We start from the raw sequence: 18081 nt of genomic DNA on the forward strand, positions 1-18081 counted from the left end.
GGTGTGCCTCCCCCCATGCTCAATACACGGTGTCCAGGTTCTTGGCAGCAAGAGACCTCATTCTATCACAGTCTTCTTCCCCGGCTACTTGATTTCTCTTTTCTCGTCTGACCTAGGCTGATATTTCCCCCCTTCTTTGTTTCTCTTTCTCCTTTCCCCCTTACTTTCTCTTCCACCCCCCCCTTTTTTTTTTCTTTTCTCTCTCTCCTTCTCATCTCCCTCTTCCTCTTCCCCCTTCCTCCCTGACCTGGACGGATTTGTGTGATGTTTTTGCGTTTGTAGTGTCTCGTCTTTGTGTTTGTCTTTGTTTCCCTTTCCATAGTTCTTGAGTTCCCACCAAACGGTGGTTGGTTTTAATGTTTTCTGTGTTTTAGTTGATTCATTGCTGATGTAACTGCTCGTGTCATGCTGATGAATGATCATCCTTCTTCCGGCACGGTGTCGGATGATACCTGTATTTCTCACCGCCAGCTTTTGATACTTTTCGTATGTATTTATTGTGTTGAGCACTTACATTGCAATAAAAACAGTTTAAAAAAAAAAGCATGAGGACAGCTTAAAACAGTTTTAAACCACCCATTCCTCCTCATAAAAAAACCTGTATTAAAACGGATAAAATATGACCAGTAACTATCCTTAAAAAGTGTGCTAACACACATGCTAAAAAACTTGGTAAAAAGGAACGCCCTGATGTCGGGGAAGTCCTTTCCACCCATACCTTTTGGCATCATGACGATCTCTCTTCTCAATTTTTCACTCTTGGAGCTCCATAAAAAGGTAAAACATGCTTTAATAATTTTATTTAAAATCAATTCGGGGGGTGGAAAGACCATGCTAAGATACAATAAAATGGGTAAAATCACCATCTTTGTAACTAAAACCTTCCCCTCCATCGTTAGCTTTCTCATGTTCCACATACAAATTTTTGTGTTTATTTTTTGAGCCACCAAGTCCCAGCTATTAAAACCATTGTTTGACTCACTGAAGGAGACCCCTAAAATCTGCACAGACTCAGACACAGGAATGGGTAAATCCCTTAAAAACAGTCCTCCTATATTTAAAACACTGCTTTTATTAAAATTTACCTTAAAACCGGAGGCGCAACAAAAAAATTCAACTTGCTTTAGGGCTTTTTGAAGCGATGGGGTGTCCCTTCCGAGCACTGCCACATCGTCCATGTACCCCACTACTTTAGCCTCTAGTCCCCCTCCTCCCGGCAGGGGGACCCCTCTTATTTGCTTATCTCTCCTCAAGGTGCATAGTAGAGGCTCAAGCGCACATATGAAAAGTAGTGGGGACAAAGGACACCCCTGCTTCACTCCGGAATTTAAAATCACATCCTGTGTCTTAAAACCGTTAACTAAAATCTTGCTTGTGCAGTTTTTATAAAAGGCCTTAAGAGACAATAAAAAGCCTTCAGGTATACCCATTTTCTCTAAAACCTTAAAAAGATAAAAATGTGACACTCTGTCAAAAGCCTTCTCGAAGTCTAAGGATAAAATGGCTAGTTTTCCGTTTCTAGACTTTGTGTCACTAATCACATCTTTTAAAAGGTTAAGATTTTCCCATATGCTCCTCCCAGGCACCCCACATGTCACGATGCCGGCTGGCAGGAGGTTGATCCTCTGTGCCAAAGAGGGATTGGCGTGGACCGTGCTAGTGGACCGGTTCTAAGTCACTACTGGTATTCACCAGAGCCCGCCGCAAAGCGGGATGGTCTTGCTGCGGCGGTAGTGACCAGGTCGTATCCACTAGCAACGGCTCAACCTCTCTGACTGCTGAAGATAGGCGCGGTACAAGGGAGTAGACAGAAGCAAGGTCGGACGTAGCAGAAGGTCGGGGCAGGCAGCAAGGATCGTAGTCAGGGGCAAAGGCAGGAGGTCTGGAACACAGGCTAGGAACACACAAGGGAACGCTTTCACTAGGCACAAGGGCAACAAGATCCGGCGAGGGAGTGCAGGGGAAGTGAGGTATATATAGGGAGTGCACAGGTGAACACACTAATTAGAACCACTGCGCCAATCAGCGGCGCAGTGGCCCTTTAAATCGCAGAGACCCGGCGCGCGCGCGCCCTAGGGAGCGGGGCCGCGCGTGCCGGGACAGGACCGACGGAGAGCGAGTCAGGTACGGGAGCCGGGGTGCGCATCGCGAGCGGGCGCCACCCGCATCGCGAATCGCATCCCGGCTGGAGGCGGTATCGCAGCGCACCCGGTCAGTGGATCTGACCGGGGCGCTGCAGTAGCGAGAGTGTAGCGAGCGCTCCGGGGAGGAGTGGGGACCCGGAGCGCTCGGCGTAACAGTACCCCCCCCCTTGGGTCTCCCCCTCTTCTTTGAGCCTGAGAACCTGAGGACCAGACTTTTATCTAGGATATTGTCCTCAGGTTCCCAGGATCTCTCTTCAGGACCACAGCCCTCCCAGTCAACCAGAAAAAAGGTTTTCCCTCTGACCTTTTTGGAGGCCAGTATCTCCTTTACAGGAAAGATGTCCGAAGAACCGGAGACAGGAGTGGGAGAAATAAGTTTAGGAGAGAAACGGTTGAGGATGAGTGGTTTAAGAAGAGAGACATGAAAGGCATTAGGAATACGAAGAGAAGGAGGAAGAAGAAGTTTGTAAGAGACAGGATTAATCTGGCACAAAACTTTGAAAGGACCAAGATAGCGTGGTCCCAATTTGTAGCTGGGAACACGGAAGCGGACATATTTAGCGGAGAGCCATACCTTGTCTCCGGGAGAAAAAATGGGGGGAGCTCTTCTTTTCTTATCAGCAAACTTCTTCATGCGTGATGAAGCCTGTAAGAGAGAATTTTGGGTCTCTTTCCATATGGTGGAAAGATCACGAGTTATTTCATCCACAGCGGGCAAACCAGAGGGCAAGGGAGTAGGGAGGGGGGGAAGAGGGTGACGGCCGTACACCACGAAAAATGGGGATTTGGAAGAAGATTCAGAGACTCTGAAGTTATACGAGAATTCGGCCCATGGTAGAAGATCTGCCCAGTCATCCTGGCGGGAGGAAACAAAATGCCGTAAATAATCACCCAGGACCTGGTTAATTCTTTCTACTTGCCCATTGGATTGAGGATGATAAGCAGAAGAAAAGTTTAATTTAATCTTGAGTTGTTTACAAAGAGCCCTCCAGAATTTTGACACGAATTGGACGCCTCTATCCGAGACGATCTGCGTGGGCAACCCGTGAAGACGAAAAATTTGTATAAAAAATTGTTTTGCCAACTGAGGCGCTGAAGGAAGACCAGGAAGAGGAATAAAATGTGCCATCTTGGAAAATCGATCAACGACCACCCAAACAACAGTGTTGCCACGGGATGGGGGTAAGTCTGTAATAAAGTCCATACCAATCAGAGACCAAGGCTGTTCGGGGACAGGCAGAGGGTGAAGGAGACCAGCAGGCTTCTGGCGAGGAGTCTTGTCCCGGGCACAGACAGTGCAGGCCCGCACAAAATCAACAACATCCGTCTCCAGAGTCGGCCACCAATAGAAACGAGAGATGAGTTGCACAGATTTCTTGATGCCCGCATGGCCTGCGAGATGGGAGGAGTGACCCCATTTGAGGATTCCGAGGCGTTGGCGTGGAGAGACGAAGGTCTTCCCTGGAGGAGTTTGCCTGATGGAGGCTGGAGAAGTGGAGATCAGGCAGTCAGGAGGAATGATGTGTTGCGGAGAGAGCTCTACTTCCGAGGCATCCGAGGAACGAGAGAGAGCATCGGCCCTGATGTTCTTATCGGCAGGGCGAAAGTGAATTTCAAAATTAAACCGGGCAAAGAACAGAGACCACCTGGCCTGGCGAGGATTCAGCCGTTGGGCGGACTGGAGATAGGAGAGATTCTTGTGATCGGTGTAAATAATAACTGGAAATTTTGATCCCTCCAGCAGATGCCTCCATTCCTCAAGTGCTAATTTAATGGCCAGTAGCTCTCGATCCCCGATGGAGTAGTTCCTCTCCGCCGGAGAGAAGGTCCTAGAAAAAAAAACACAGGTAACAGCATGCCCGGAAGAATTTTTTTGTAGAAGAACCGCTCCAGCTCCTACTGAGGAGGCATCAACCTCCAATAGGAAGGGTTTAGATGGGTCAGGTCTGGAGAGCACGGGAGCAGAAGAAAAGGCAGACTTGAGCCGTTTAAAGGCGTCTTCCGCTTGAGGAGGCCAGGACTTAGGATTGGCATTCTTCTTGGTTAAAGCCACGATAGGAGTCACAATGGTGGAAAAATGTGGAATAAATTGTCTGTAATAATTGGCGAACCCCAAAAAACGTTGGATAGCACGGAGTCCGGAGGGGCGTGGCCAATCTAAGATGGCAGAGAGTTTGTCTGGATCCATTTGTAGTCCCTGGCCAGAGACCAAGTATCCTAGGAAAGGAAGAGATTGACATTCAAACAGACATTTCTCCATTTTGGCATAAAGTTGATTGTCACGAAGTCTCTGAAGAACCATGCGGACATGCTGGCGGTGTTCTTCTAGGTTGGCAGAAAAAATCAGAATATCGTCCAGATACACAACAACACAGGAATATAAGAGATCACGAAAAATTTCATTAACAAAGTCTTGGAAGACGGCAGGGGCGTTGCACAGGCCAAAGGGCATGACCAGATACTCAAAGTGTCCATCTCTAGTGTTAAATGCCGTTTTCCATTCATCCCCCTCCCTGAAGCGGATGAGATTATAAGCACCTCTTAAGTCCAGTTTGGTAAAGATGTGGGCACCTTGGAGGCGATCAAAGAGTTCAGAGATAAGAGGTAGAGGGTAGCGGTTCTTTACCGTGATTTTATTAAGACCGCGGTAGTCAATGCAAGGACGTAGGGAGCCATCTTTTTTGGACACAAAGAAAAATCCAGCTCCGGCAGGAGAGGAGGATTTGCGGATAAACCCCTTTTTTAAATTTTCCTGGATGTACTCAGACATAGCAAGAGTCTCTGGGGCGGACAGAGGATAAATTCTGCCCCGGGGTGGAGTAGTGCCCGGGAGGAGGTCAATAGGACAGTCATAAGGCCTGTGAGGAGGAAGAGTCTCAGCTTGTTTTTTGCAAAACACATCAGCAAAGTCCATATAGGCCTTAGGGAGACCGGTTACAGGGGGAACCACAGGGTCACGGCAGGGAGTACTGGGAACCGGTTTAAAGCAGTCCTTGAAACAAGAGATACCCCAGCTCTTGATCTCCCCTGTGGACCAATCCAGGGTTGGGGAATGGCGTTGGAGCCACGGTAGTCCAAGGAGAATTTCGGAAGTGCAATTGGGGAGGACCAAGAACTCAATTTTTTCTTGATGAGGTCCGATGCACATTAGAAGGGGCTCCGTGCGGTAACGTATGGTACAGTCCAATCTTTCATTGTTAACACAATTGATGTAGAGGGGTCTGGCGAGACTGGTTACCGGGATGTTGAACCTGTTGATGAGAGAGGCCAAAATAAAGTTTCCTGCAGATCCGGAATCCAAGAAGGCCATAGTAGAGAAGGAGAAGGTAGATGCAGATATCCGCACAGGCACAGTAAGACGTGGAGAAGCAGAGTTGACATCAAGGACTGTCTCACTTTTGTGCGGAGTCTGCGTGCGTCTTTCCAGGCGGGGAGGACAGATAGGACAATCCTTCAGGAAGTGTTCGGTACCGGCACAGTACAGGCAGAGATTCTCCATGCGGCGTCGTGTCCTCTCTTGAGGTGTCAGGCGAGACCGGTCAACTTGCATAGCCTCCACGGCGGGAGGCACAGGAACGGATTGCAGAGGACCAGAGGAGAGAGGAGCCGGGGAGAAAAAACGCCTCGTGCGAACAAAGTCCATATCCTGGCGGAGCTCCTGACGCCTTTCGGAAAAACGCATGTCAATGCGAGTGGCAAGATGAATGAGTTCATGTAGATTAGCAGGAATTTCTCGTGCGGCCAGAACATCTTTAATGTTGCTGGATAGGCCTTTTTTAAAGGTCGCGCAGAGGGCCTCATTATTCCAGGATAGTTCAGAAGCAAGAGTACGGAATTGTATGGCGTACTCGCCAACGGAAGAATTACCCTGGACCAGGTTCAGCAGGGCAGTCTCAGCAGAGGAGGCTCGGGCAGGTTCCTCAAAGACACTACGAATTTCCGAGAAGAAGGAGTGTACAGAGGCAGTGACGGGGTCATTGCGGTCCCAGAGCGGTGTGGCCCATGACAGAGCTTTTCCAGACAGAAGGCTGACTACGAAAGCCACCTTAGACCTTTCAGTAGGAAACTGGTCCGACATCATCTCCAAGTGCAGGGAACATTGTGAAAGAAAGCCACGGCAAAAGTTAGAGTCCCCATCAAATTTATCCGGCAAGGATAGTCGAAGGCCTGAAGCGGCCACTCGCTGCGGAGGAGGTGCAGGAGCTGGCGGAGGAGATGATTGCTGAAGCTGTGGTAGTAGCTGCTGTAGCATCACGGTCAGTTGAGACAGCTGGTGGCCTTGTTGCGCTATCTGTTGTGACTGCTGGGCGACCACCGTGGTGAGGTCAGCGACAACTGGCAGAGGTACTTCAGCGGGATCCATGGCCGGATCTACTGTCACGATGCCGGCTGGCAGGAGGTGGATCCTCTGTGCCAGAGAGGGATTGGCGTGGACCGTGCTAGTGGACCGGTTCTAAGTCACTACTGGTATTCACCAGAGCCCGCCGCAAAGCGGGATGGTCTTGCTGCGGCGGTAGTGACCAGGTCGTATCCACTAGCAACGGCTCAACCTCTCTGACTGCTGAAGATAGGCGCGGTACAAGGGAGTAGACAGAAGCAAGGTCGGACGTAGCAGAAGGTCGGGGCAGGCAGCAAGGATCGTAGTCAGGGGCAACGGCAGGAGGTCTGGAACACAGGCTAGGAACACACAAGGGAACGCTTTCACTAGGCACAAGGGCAACAAGATCCGGCGAGGGAGTGCAGGGGAAGTGAGGTATATATAGGGAGTGCACAGGTGAACACACTAATTAGAACCACTGCGCCAATCAGCGGCGCAGTGGCCCTTTAAATCGCAGAGACCCGGCGCGCGCGCGCGCCCTAGGGAGCGCGGCCGCGCGCGCCGGGACAGGACCGACGGAGAGCGAGTCAGGTACGGGAGCCGGGGTGCGCATCGCGAGCGGGCGCCACCCGCATCGCGAATCGCATCCCGGCTGGAGGCGGTATCGCAGCGCACCCGGTCAGTGGATCTGACCGGGGCGCTGCAGTAGCGAGAGTGTAGCGAGCGCTCCAGGGAGGAGCGGGGACCCGGAGCGCTCGGCGTAACACCACAGACCTGATTTGAATGGATTATTTTCTCTATTACACTTTTTAATCTATTTGCGCACAGTTTTGCCATCACTTTGTAGTCACAGTTGAGGAGGGTGATTGGTCTCGAGTTCTTTAGATCTGACCGGTCTCCCTTTTTGAACAGCAGGGAGACATCACCCTTCCTCCATGAACCTGGGAGGGCTTTTGTTTTAAATACTTCCGTAAAAAGGGAAAAAAGGTCATCTTTTAAAATACCATAAAAAATGACATAAAACTCAATGGGTATACCGTCAGGACCAGGCACCTTACCGGATTTAAAACTCCTGATCGTCTCTAAAACCTCCTGTTCCGAGATCTCCCTCTGTAAAAGAGACTGGGACACAGGGTCTAAAACATTGGTAATCTCCTTCAATGAGTCATTCATAAAATCAATATCAATATTTTTTGTATTAAAAAAATCCGCATAAAATGAATGTACCCTTTTTAAAATACCCTGTACATCTTTTTCTCCTTGTATATTATCAATTAACACCTTTTTATCCGTTACTTTCTTAAAAAAGTACCTGGAGCAGGTCTCGTTCTCTTCAAGGTGCTTTATTTTGGATCTGAAAATTATCTCTTTTCCCTTCTGCTCCAGGCACTGTTTTATTTCTTTTTTTAAGTCAGTAATTTCTCTATAAACCTCTATACCATTGTCTCTGAATTTGTACAGGGTCTGCAGACGGGTATTTAGAAGGGAGTAAAACTCACGCTTCTCTTTAGCTCTAGAGATCCCTACTCTAATAAAAAACTCTTTTATGATTGTTTTCATTTTCTCCCACCATATACTGATGGGAGTGTTAGGATCTCTTACCCGTCTGCAGTCCTTGTAGAAGTTGATAAAATCGGATAAAACCTGCGGATCTTCTAAAAGGGATACATTCATCTTCCAAGCATTCCTCCCAGTCTTTTTTCTAAAATCACTCTTCACCTTAAAAGATAAAAGTTTGTGATCAGAAAAAACATTGGTTAAAACATCACACTTAAAAGGCAGTACTTGATAAGAACAGAAGATAAAATCGATCCTGGAGCTGCAGTTTGTGTTGCTCCAGGTCACACCGTTTCTTTCTGGTAAAATACTATTGCATTTCTTAAAAACATCAGTAAGTCTAAAATCAATAATCATATTTTTTAACATAGAAGATGTTTTATCATAGTTTCTACTTACTGAATTGGTAAAACGGTGCTCCCCCCTTAAAATACAATTAAAATCACCTGCTAAAATAAGAGGTTCAGAATCATTGATAAAAAGGGGTAAAATCTCTAACATCCGTGCTCTATCATTTTTATTGGGTGAACCATAAAAATTTAAAAACTGCCATTTAATACCATCAATAAAAGCTTTAACCAATAAAATTCTGCCTGGTAAAATCTCATGAATAAAATCAATAAAAGCATTTCCTTTAAAAAGTATGGCGACCCCTGCTGATCTGGATTCGTTAGATCCAGACCAGACTGATGGACCGTGTACCCAATCTTTTTTATACTTTTCATAATTTAAACTATGCGGGATGCCGCACTCCTGCAGGAAAACCACAGAAGCAGCAAAAATAGACAAGTAGTTAAAAAGGGCAACCCGTTTCGCTCGTGAACTTATGCTTCTTACATTCATAGACAATCCGGACAACTCAGCCATTGGAGATGTAAAAAAGAAAAGGAAGGCTCAGATAACAAACTAAAAACCAGATTGCGCACTGGAGCTCTCGTTACCCCCCACCTCCGACTCTACCGTACACATAGAGGAAGCCGGAGAGGAACCACCATCGCTCGAGCAGCCCCCCTCTTCCAAGACCACAGGTGTATTGACGGAGTACATTGGTAAGAACAGCTTCTGGGCTCCATTCTCTTTTTCGGCGTCCACCTCTTGCCCCTCCATAGGGGTCGGGTGCGTACTTAGGTCCGTTTCCGGGACCTCGGAGATGGTCACCCCTGAAACCTCCTCCTGGCTGGGAGGAGGAGGGGTATCCACCGCTGGGACCTGTGGAGGAGCTTCACTTGGAGCCCCCGTCACGACAGGAACTTCCATCTGCTCCTCCTGGACCACCTCCGAGTCCGGACGCCCTTTGGAGCCCCTTCGTCTTTTCACCTTTGCTACTCCGTCCGGGTTTTCACACTCAGGGGGACCCCGAGCAGGAGGACCTTCCGGGGTGGAATCGGGCACCTCTCGCTCTTCCACCTTCTCTGAGGTATCTGCCCGATCCCCTCTCGCATTTCTCTTCCCCGGCCTCCTCTCTATTGGGGTCCCCCTTTCCCCCTGTGCCTCTTTCTCCTGGGGTTCTTTTGGGGGGGCCGTGGTCTCCATCTCACAGCTTACCTCTTCTTGTGGGGGGTGCTCCTCCTCTCTGGCTTTTCCCCAGGCTGGTTTCCGGACGTCTCTCTTGGGTTGCCCTTGCTGTTCTGTGGTTTTTTTTGGTCTGTGGGGACAGGAAGCATACACGTGACCAAAGTGACGGCAAAAATTACATCTCAAACCCTTATCACATTTTTCTGTTTCATGTTGCATGCTTCCACATTTCTTACCGGAACTTTCACAATTTCCCTTTATGTGCCCATAACGTTGGCACCTTCTGCAGAAGTTTGGCATTCCCGCAAAAAAGAGGTCGCCATACACATTGTTTAATTTAAAACGAGCAGGCGGTAAAAGTATCCCCCCTGGGAGGGTGGGGTCTTTGTTGCACATGACTTGATATCGCCATTTTGAGGTCCAGACACCACAGTCGTTCATGATTTTTCCTCTGAACTCCACCTTTTTAAAGTAGGCTGTCAGGAACCCATCGATCTCTCTCTGATTTACAAAAGGGGAGTACATCTTCACGACAATCAACTTGGTTTCATCTAGGACGTGCTCGACAATTTGGATACCCTTAAGCCTCGGATCATCTTGCTTTGGAATTCTCATTACCGCATCTAAGAATACGCCTTCCCCTATGAAAGTGCAGTCGTAGATCCTCCGCTTAGGGTAATCCTGGATGGCCAAAATCTCTCGCTTACGAACATTAAGAATCTTGTCGAGCACGTCCTCTATCACGAACCTCATGCCACGTGCATCCGCCGCATCACCTGTGAGAATGACCCGCACAGTGTGTTTAATCCGGGCATAAGCCGGTACCGAACCAGGATCTAGATCTTCATCCATGGTTCATTCGTGTTTTGGTCTGGTTCTCTCCGCTCCAACCAACCAGCCAATTCGCTCAAACCTCTCTCCACCCGAAGGCTTTGAGAGGCGATCGCAACCCGTTACCCTGGGACTAAGCCCTCTCCCCAATAGCAACAAGTGGGTGAAGCCCAGGCAATAAACCTGGGCGATCCCACAAGGCCGAGGAGAGGGGTACCCGAGTACCTTCTGACCAGATCTCCTGTATTACTACACTTGATCTTAGCCAAAAGGCCGAGAAGCGATAACCGTGAAAGGGGCGGGCCCAACAAGGTCCCCTTCATGGGCACTATCACTGCTTGCTGTCAGGGAGGCTGCCAGACAATTTCCCATGCACACTCTGGGCTGGGGGGCAGTCAACCACCAGTACACACAGCAGAACCTAAACCCATACCATTATTACTAAGCAGCAAGACAGGGGCCCATTGCACTCCCACGGGGCCTTTTTAAATGCAATCCATAACCCGGATATGCCAGGAACCCTTCTTACTCCTCCTACTTGCATGTGACACTGGGCTTAGGATCTGCATAGGAAACACACACACAAGCACACACCTACATTTGTTGCCTGCAGATGCCTCCTTGGCTGTTCCCAAACGGTATCAAAAAAACACCCACGGGAAGCTGTAAGCATAGAGGACATGCCTGCACCCTATTGGACTTACCTGTGTGGGTTAAATCCGGGTTATTTGACAACCTATGGCGGTGATGGTTCTGCTCAGGCAGAGCAGTGCTGATGCTCCTCATAAAGCTGTCGCTGCTGTGAAGGTTCTAGGTGACATCACAATCCCTATGGTTACATACACAACAAAGCTGGGTTGTTGTTGTTTACACTCTGCAAGGCCTGTGAAAGTGAGTGACATCATAGCACTGGAGTTCTGAGGGTTCTAGATGGATGCAACAATCTCCTGTTGCTTCTATGAAGGCCATAATAGACGACATCACCAAACAGCTCCATAGTCACATACACAGCAAAGGTGAGATGTTGTTTACACCTAGTGATGTCAGTGGTATTGAGTGACATCACAGCACAGTGCTAAGGCTCCTGGGCCTGGACACAGCAGCGGCTGCAATATCTCAACGGAGAATACGTTTATATATATGTGTGTGTGTGCGCGTATATATATATATATATATATATATATATATATATATATATTTCTCCGCCGAAATCACTTTTAAACCCATTTCCACCTTTTTTTCCCTTCTCTTCCTCTTACTTTTTTTTCACGTTTTTTTACGTTTTTCTCCTTTTCGCCTCTTTTCTGGGCGTATTATTCTTCTTTTTCTTCTTTTTTTTCGTCTAATGCATACCCCATCAGTGCAGCAATGCTTATTCAATACCGCCAGCAGATGGAGACACTGGGGGATAATTTTCTAAGGATTTGTACTGATTTTTCCTGTCTGAATTTGTCGCACAGAAAGTTGCAGGCCAAATATGTGTGACATTTCTGCGACTTTAGCTTCTAGAGCATTTTTACAACATTATACATAGGTGCTGAATACATAAAAAGCGACTGTTCAGCGACAGACAAGTCGCATCGGCTGAAAGTAGGCCAGAATGTCAGTCCATGTTGGAGCAGGTTTAGATACAGTCTAAAGCATAGATCTCAAAGTCTGTGCACAGAATTTAGCAAGGGCCTCGCACCTTCTGATGCATTAGGTAGGTGCACAATAGCATAGCCTAACCCTCTGTACTTTGGTCTATCTTGATGCGGGACATAGACAGCCAGCTGATGACCAATCCATTAGTGCAATGGATGGCTGGAAGCATTTGTCTTTGCCTTTGCAATACCACAGAAGCAATGCATGGTCAATGTACAGCAATGACACACCTGTGTGAACAGCCAGGAGACCCCCCCCATGTTATGTTACATAGTTACATAGTTAGTACGGTCGAAAAAAGACATATGTCCATCAAGTTCAACCAGGGAATTAAGGGGTAGGGGTGTGGCGCGATATTGGGGAAGGGATGAGATTTTATATTTCTTCATAAGCATTAATCTTATTTTGTCAATTAGGAACATTCAGCACCCACCCGCTATAAGGCAGCTGCCTATCATGTCATGCCCTACCTGCACAGGTGTGCTGGCTGCTCAGATGATCCAATTAAGGAGGCCATTTAGTCAGCAGCAGCAGAAGTCCTGTGCCTGGACGCTCCAACAGCGGCCAGACACAAGCAGAAGCAGAAGCAGCAGCAGCAGCAGCAGCACCACCTTTTGTTTTTTTGGCTGCAGCAGCAGCAAGGCCCACAGGGCTGGCTAGCTGGCTAGCCAGCAAGCAGGTAGCAATGAAAGTAGGAATCTTTCTTTTTAACCCTGTAAGGGGGTGGTGCACTGTACCCGAAGATACTGCCATATCGGTTTAATGCATAGGGCGACGGAAGCAAGCTTCGAAATTGGCCCCCGTTCTCAAAAATCCATTTAATATATGGTCCCCAGATAGGGGACGTATCAGATATTAAACTGATAAGAACAGATTTTTGATTGAAAGAGCTTTATTTACCGTTCAGTCATTACAAGTCGTACAATAAATTACAGTCACACAAAGCATGATAGTACAATACACAGCAAAGGTTCCCTAAGCTATACATCGCACACCATGCTACTCTAACATTCAGCTCAATCCTGCAATAGAAAGGCACAAGAGATCAAACAAAAACCAAATAATACAATCTGTGATCGGGGTAGGGGTGTGGGCGACTATGTGGGGGTAGGGAGGGGGCGGATCACAGGGCCAAACTGTTGGGCTGTATCTTCAGGGAGACATGGGAGAAGGAGAGGGGTCTTCACTCCTCTTCTTCCTCATCAACGGCCGAGCTGTCCAAGATGGAATAGTCTCTAAGCAGGTTCTTGATGAACCTGCGGCAGTCCCGGACGGACATGTTTTCCCTGTTGATCACGAGGCGGTTCCTGGCAAGCCACACTGCGTCCTTAAAACAGTTCATAAGGCGCCAGGCCTCCTGGATGGCCTCCACGTCGTGGGTCCCAGGGAACAGGCCGTAAAGCACCGAATGGTACGATAGGCAGCTCCTGGGGACTGAGTCTCTGAGTTCATGTTCTAGGGCGTCCAACAGACCCTGTGCAAAGGGGCACTGCCAAAACACGTGGAAAGATGTTTCCTCCACGTAGGGGCAACGGGGGCAGTACCGGGTCTTGCACAGGTTGCGGGCATGCATGAATGACCTGAGAGAGAGACCTCCCATGACGGCCATCCACGACAAGTCCTTGTGTCCATTGGTAAGCCGCTTTGAGGCCACATTGTTCCAAACTGTCTCTGCAGTGGCTGCGGGGAGTCCCGGAACCAGCTCGGTCAAGTCCTTAGCTCGGATGAGCTTGTGGATTGTCTTCGGCTTCCATAGGTCGGGTTTCAGTCCTTCCAGCTGGTGCTCCCTCACAAACCGGACAACATCCCCATAGAACCAGGGAGTGTTCCAGTTGTAAGGGATGGAGCTGTCCCACTTGTCCCAGCCCAGCTGTCTCCAGAGGGGCATGAGAAGCAAGCGAGACATGGACCTGCCCGCTGAGCCAGTCTTTTCAACAAGAGTCCGCTGCACCGTGACACATGCAAAGGAGGCCCTCAGCAGAGCGGGGATGTCGGGTATTCCCTTCCCACCCTTGCGGGGTTCCTTGTACATCACGGTCCTCTTGACTCTGTCCATTTTGCCCCAGACGAAGCCAAACACTGTCCGGGTGATGGCCTTGCAAACGGTGGTATGGGGAGGCCAGGCCTGTGCGGTATATTGGAGCACAGGTAAAACTTCACTCCGCAGGACAAGTGCCTTGCCTTCCATCGTGAGCTTTCTGGAGCTCCACAGTCCGATCTTCGAGTTTATCCTTCCTAGTCGGTCTTGCCAGGACTTAAGGGCCGCTCCTTCCTTCCCGAACCAGACTCCAAGAATTTGAATGAAGTCCGGCTTAATAGTAAAGGGGAAGGGGGCGGAAGAAGCCAGGTGCCATTCCCCGAAGAGCATGGCCTCCGACTTCCCGCAGTTGACTTTTGCCCCCGAAGCTCTGCCGAAGTCCTCGCAGGTCTGGACGAGTGCAGTCACCGAACGCTGGTCAGCGCAGAAGACGGTCACGTCGTCCATGTAGAGCGAGCACTTGACCTTGTGGCGATCTGGTCCTGGTGCGGTGATCCCTCTGATCTCTCCATTCTGCCGGATAGTCTCAGCGAAGAGCTCTATAACACAAACAAAAAGGAGAGGTGAAAGAGGGCAGCCTTGTCTAACCCCTGAAAGAATAGAAAAGGGGTCAGTCTTCCAGCCGTTCACCAACACCGTGCTGTAAATGTCAAAATACATAACGTTAACAAAAGAGCAAAACATCTTCCCCAGACCCAGCCTGCGCAAAACCCTGTCCATGAATGCGTGGGAGACACGGTCGAACGCCTTCTCCTGATCTAAGCTGACCAGGGCGGCGCGGCCCCCGCGGTCCTGGATGTAATGGACCGTGTCTCTCACAAGGGCAAGGCTGTCGGCAATCCTGCGGCCAGGAATGCTGCAGGTCTGGTCCGGATGGACGATCTGCCCCATGACAGGTTTCAGCCTGTTGGCCAGCACCTTGGCGAGGATCTTGTAGTCCACGTTCAGGAGAGAGATGGGACGCCAGTTTTTCAGGTCACATCTCTCCCCCTTCCGCTTATACAAGATCGTGATCATCCCTTCCCTCAACGACGGAGGCATTCTGCCCCCCACCACCATCTCCTCGTACACCTCCAACAGGTCCGGACAGATCAGGTCACCCAGCGCTACGTAGAGCTCGGCCGGGAGACCGTCACTGCCCGGGGTCCTGCCGGGCTTAAAGGATTTAGCGGCAGAGAGCAGCTCCCCCACCGTCAAGGGATCGTCCATAGCCGCCGCACCTGCGGGATCAACAACGTTAGTGACACCTGACAGGAACCTCTCGGCGGCTTCGGGGTCGAATGACTTGGGGGCGTAGAGGTTGCCGTAGAAGTCGTGGACGACCCCCATCACTTCCTCCTTGCCGCTCCTCATGTGTCCGGTCTCATTTCGTAGCTCAGTCAGGGGCGTGTGGCCGGCATGGAGCTTCCTGAAAAAGAAAGAGTTACATTTCTCACCCTTCTCCAGGTTCTCCACCTTGGAACGAAAGACGATTCGCTTGGATTCCTCCTCAAAGTGCCTTTTCAAGCTCTTTTTGGTCTCCTCCAGCTCCTCCCTGACGTCCCAGCCACACTGGAGCAGGTCCTGCAGGGACCGCAGCTCGCGCTGCAGTTTCCTCAAGTCCCACTTCTTCGCACACGCCTGTTGTCTGCCTTTTGCCTGAAAGAAACAACGGAATTCGACTTTAACATATTCCCACCAATCGCTGATGCACTTGAACAGACATTTGTCATTTCGCCATACAAGGTACGCATCCCTAAGTTCCTCCATGACCTCCCTCTGCTCCAACAGGGCACAATTCAACTTCCAGGAGCCTGGGCCAGGTGGGAATCCATGGCCCAGAGTCCCCCGGAATCGAATGGCCCTGTGGTCAGAGAAGAAGCAGGGGACCATAGAGTACGACACCTTTCTGACTGCTCTCGAAGTGAAGATGAAGTCTATCCGAGAACGGAGCGAGCCATCGGGGCGGCTCCACGTATAGTTTACGGAGCCGTTCCCGATGGACCCGACAACGTCCTGCAAGGATGCCTCCGTCACCATCTCAATCAGCAGTTTAGACGTCACGTCCAGGTTGGCGGATGTGCCAGAACTGCGCCCGTCCACCTCAATGGGGCAGTTGAAGTCACCACCCAACACTACTGCTCTAGTGGTGGCGAGTTCACAACAAGGTGAGATGTTGTTTACACCTAGTGATGTCAGTGGTATTGAGTGACATCACAGCACAGTGCTAAAGCTCCTGGGCCTGGACACAGCAGCGGCTGCAATATCTCAACGGAGAATACGTTTATATATGTGCGCGTATATATATATATATATATATATATATATATATATATATATATTTCTCCGCCGAAATCACTTTTAAACCCATTTCCAGCTTTTTTTCCCTTCTCTTCCTCTTACTTTTTTTTCACGTTTTTTTACGTTTTTCTCCTTTTCGCCTCTTTTCTGGGCGTATTATTCTTCTTTTTCTTCTTTTTTTTCGTCTAATGCATACCCTATCAGTGCAGCAATGCTTATTCAATACCGCCAGCAGATGGAGACACTGGGGGATAATTTTCTGAGGATTTATACTGATTTTTCCTGTCTGAATTTGTCGCACAGAAAGTTGCAGGCCAAATATGTGTGACATTTCTGCGACTTTAGCTTCTAGAGCATTTTTACAACATTATACATAGGTGCTGAATACATAAAAAGCGACTGTTCAGCGACAGACAAGTCGCATCGGCTGAAAGTAGGCCAGAATGTCAGTCCATGTTGGAGCAGGTTTAGATACAGTCTAAAGCATAGATCTCAAAGTCTGTGCACAGAATTTAGCAAGGGCCTCACACCTTCTGATGCATTAGGTAGGTGCACAATAGCATAGCCTAACCCTCTGTACTTTGGTCTATATTGATGCGGGACATAGACAGCCAGCTGATGACCAATCCATTAGTGCAATGGATGGCTGGAAGCATTTGTCTTTGCCTTTGCAATACCACAGAAGCAATGCATGGTCAATGTACAGCAATGACACACCTGTGTGAACAGCCAGGAGACCCCCCATGTTATGTTACATAGTTACATAGTTAGTACGGTCGAAAAAAGACATATGTCCATCAAGTTCAACCAGGGAATTAAGGGGTAGGGGTGTGGCGCGATATTGGGGAAGGGATGAGCTTTTATATTTCTTCATAAGCATTAATCTTATTTTGTCAATTAGGAACATTCAGCACCCACCCGCTATAAGGCAGCTGCCTATCATGTCATGCCCTACCTACCTGCACAGGTGTGCTGGCTGCTCAGATGATCCAATTAAGGAGGCCATTTAGTCAGCAGCAGCAGAAGTCCTGTGCCTGGACGCTCCAACAACGGCCAGACACAAGCAGAAGCAGAAGCAGCAGCAGCAACACCTTTTGTTTTTTGGCTGCAGCAGCAGCAAGGCCCACAGGGCTGGCTAGCTGGCTAGCCAGCAAGCAGGTAGCAATGAAAGTAGGAATCTTTCTTTTTAACCCTGTAAGGGGGTGGTGCACTGTACCCGAAGATACTGCCATATCGGGTCAATGCATAGGGCGACGGAAGCAAGCTTCGAAATCGGCCCCCGTTCTCAAAAATCCATTTAATATATGGTCCCCAGATAGGGGACGTATCAGATATTAAACTGATAAGAACAGATTTTTTTTTTTTTAACTTGGCTACCCCTGAGGGGTATCTTTTTATTTAGAATTCATAAAATTTTATAAAGTTCATTATGATTTTTAAATATAATTTTTTCCAATAAAAACAAATTTTGATAAAATCACATATAACAATAAAAGTTCACATAAATACAATCATAATACACTTAAAATGGGCACTTGGTGGCTATACAAAAGGGCGTTCCATTCATTAAAATACCATTTTCTAGCTAATAAAGGATAATATTTCTTGTCTAATAAAAAGTACTGGTACATATCACTAAAACAAAGAGCTAAAACATCATTCACAGATAAAATCTCATGTTTAAAAAGTAAAATGTTTCTGGCATTCCATAGAGCTGCTTTAACACAGTTTATGATCTTCCATGCCATTATCTC

At 48.5% G+C, this 18081-nt stretch overlaps 1 non-coding gene and 2 pseudogenes across 1 annotated transcript; all 3 read right to left on the reverse strand.

The window, feature by feature from the left end:
- Positions 1 to 10517: 10517 nt before the first annotated feature.
- Positions 10518 to 10650, reverse strand: LOC130324163 (U2 spliceosomal RNA; annotated as a pseudogene).
- Positions 10651 to 12730: 2080 nt separating this feature from the next.
- On the reverse strand, positions 12731 to 12903 carry LOC130324141 (U2 spliceosomal RNA; annotated as a pseudogene).
- A 4624-nt stretch (positions 12904 to 17527) lies between these two features.
- Positions 17528 to 17717, reverse strand: LOC130324142 (U2 spliceosomal RNA). The gene has a single exon (XR_008869254.1). It is a non-coding gene; the product is annotated as a U2 spliceosomal RNA (small nuclear RNA).
- Between the last annotated feature and the right edge of the window lie 364 nt (positions 17718 to 18081).

This window comes from Hyla sarda, unplaced genomic scaffold, assembly GCF_029499605.1.
Source record: "Hyla sarda isolate aHylSar1 unplaced genomic scaffold, aHylSar1.hap1 scaffold_26, whole genome shotgun sequence".
NCBI classification, from domain to species: Eukaryota; Metazoa; Chordata; class Amphibia; order Anura; family Hylidae; genus Hyla; species Hyla sarda.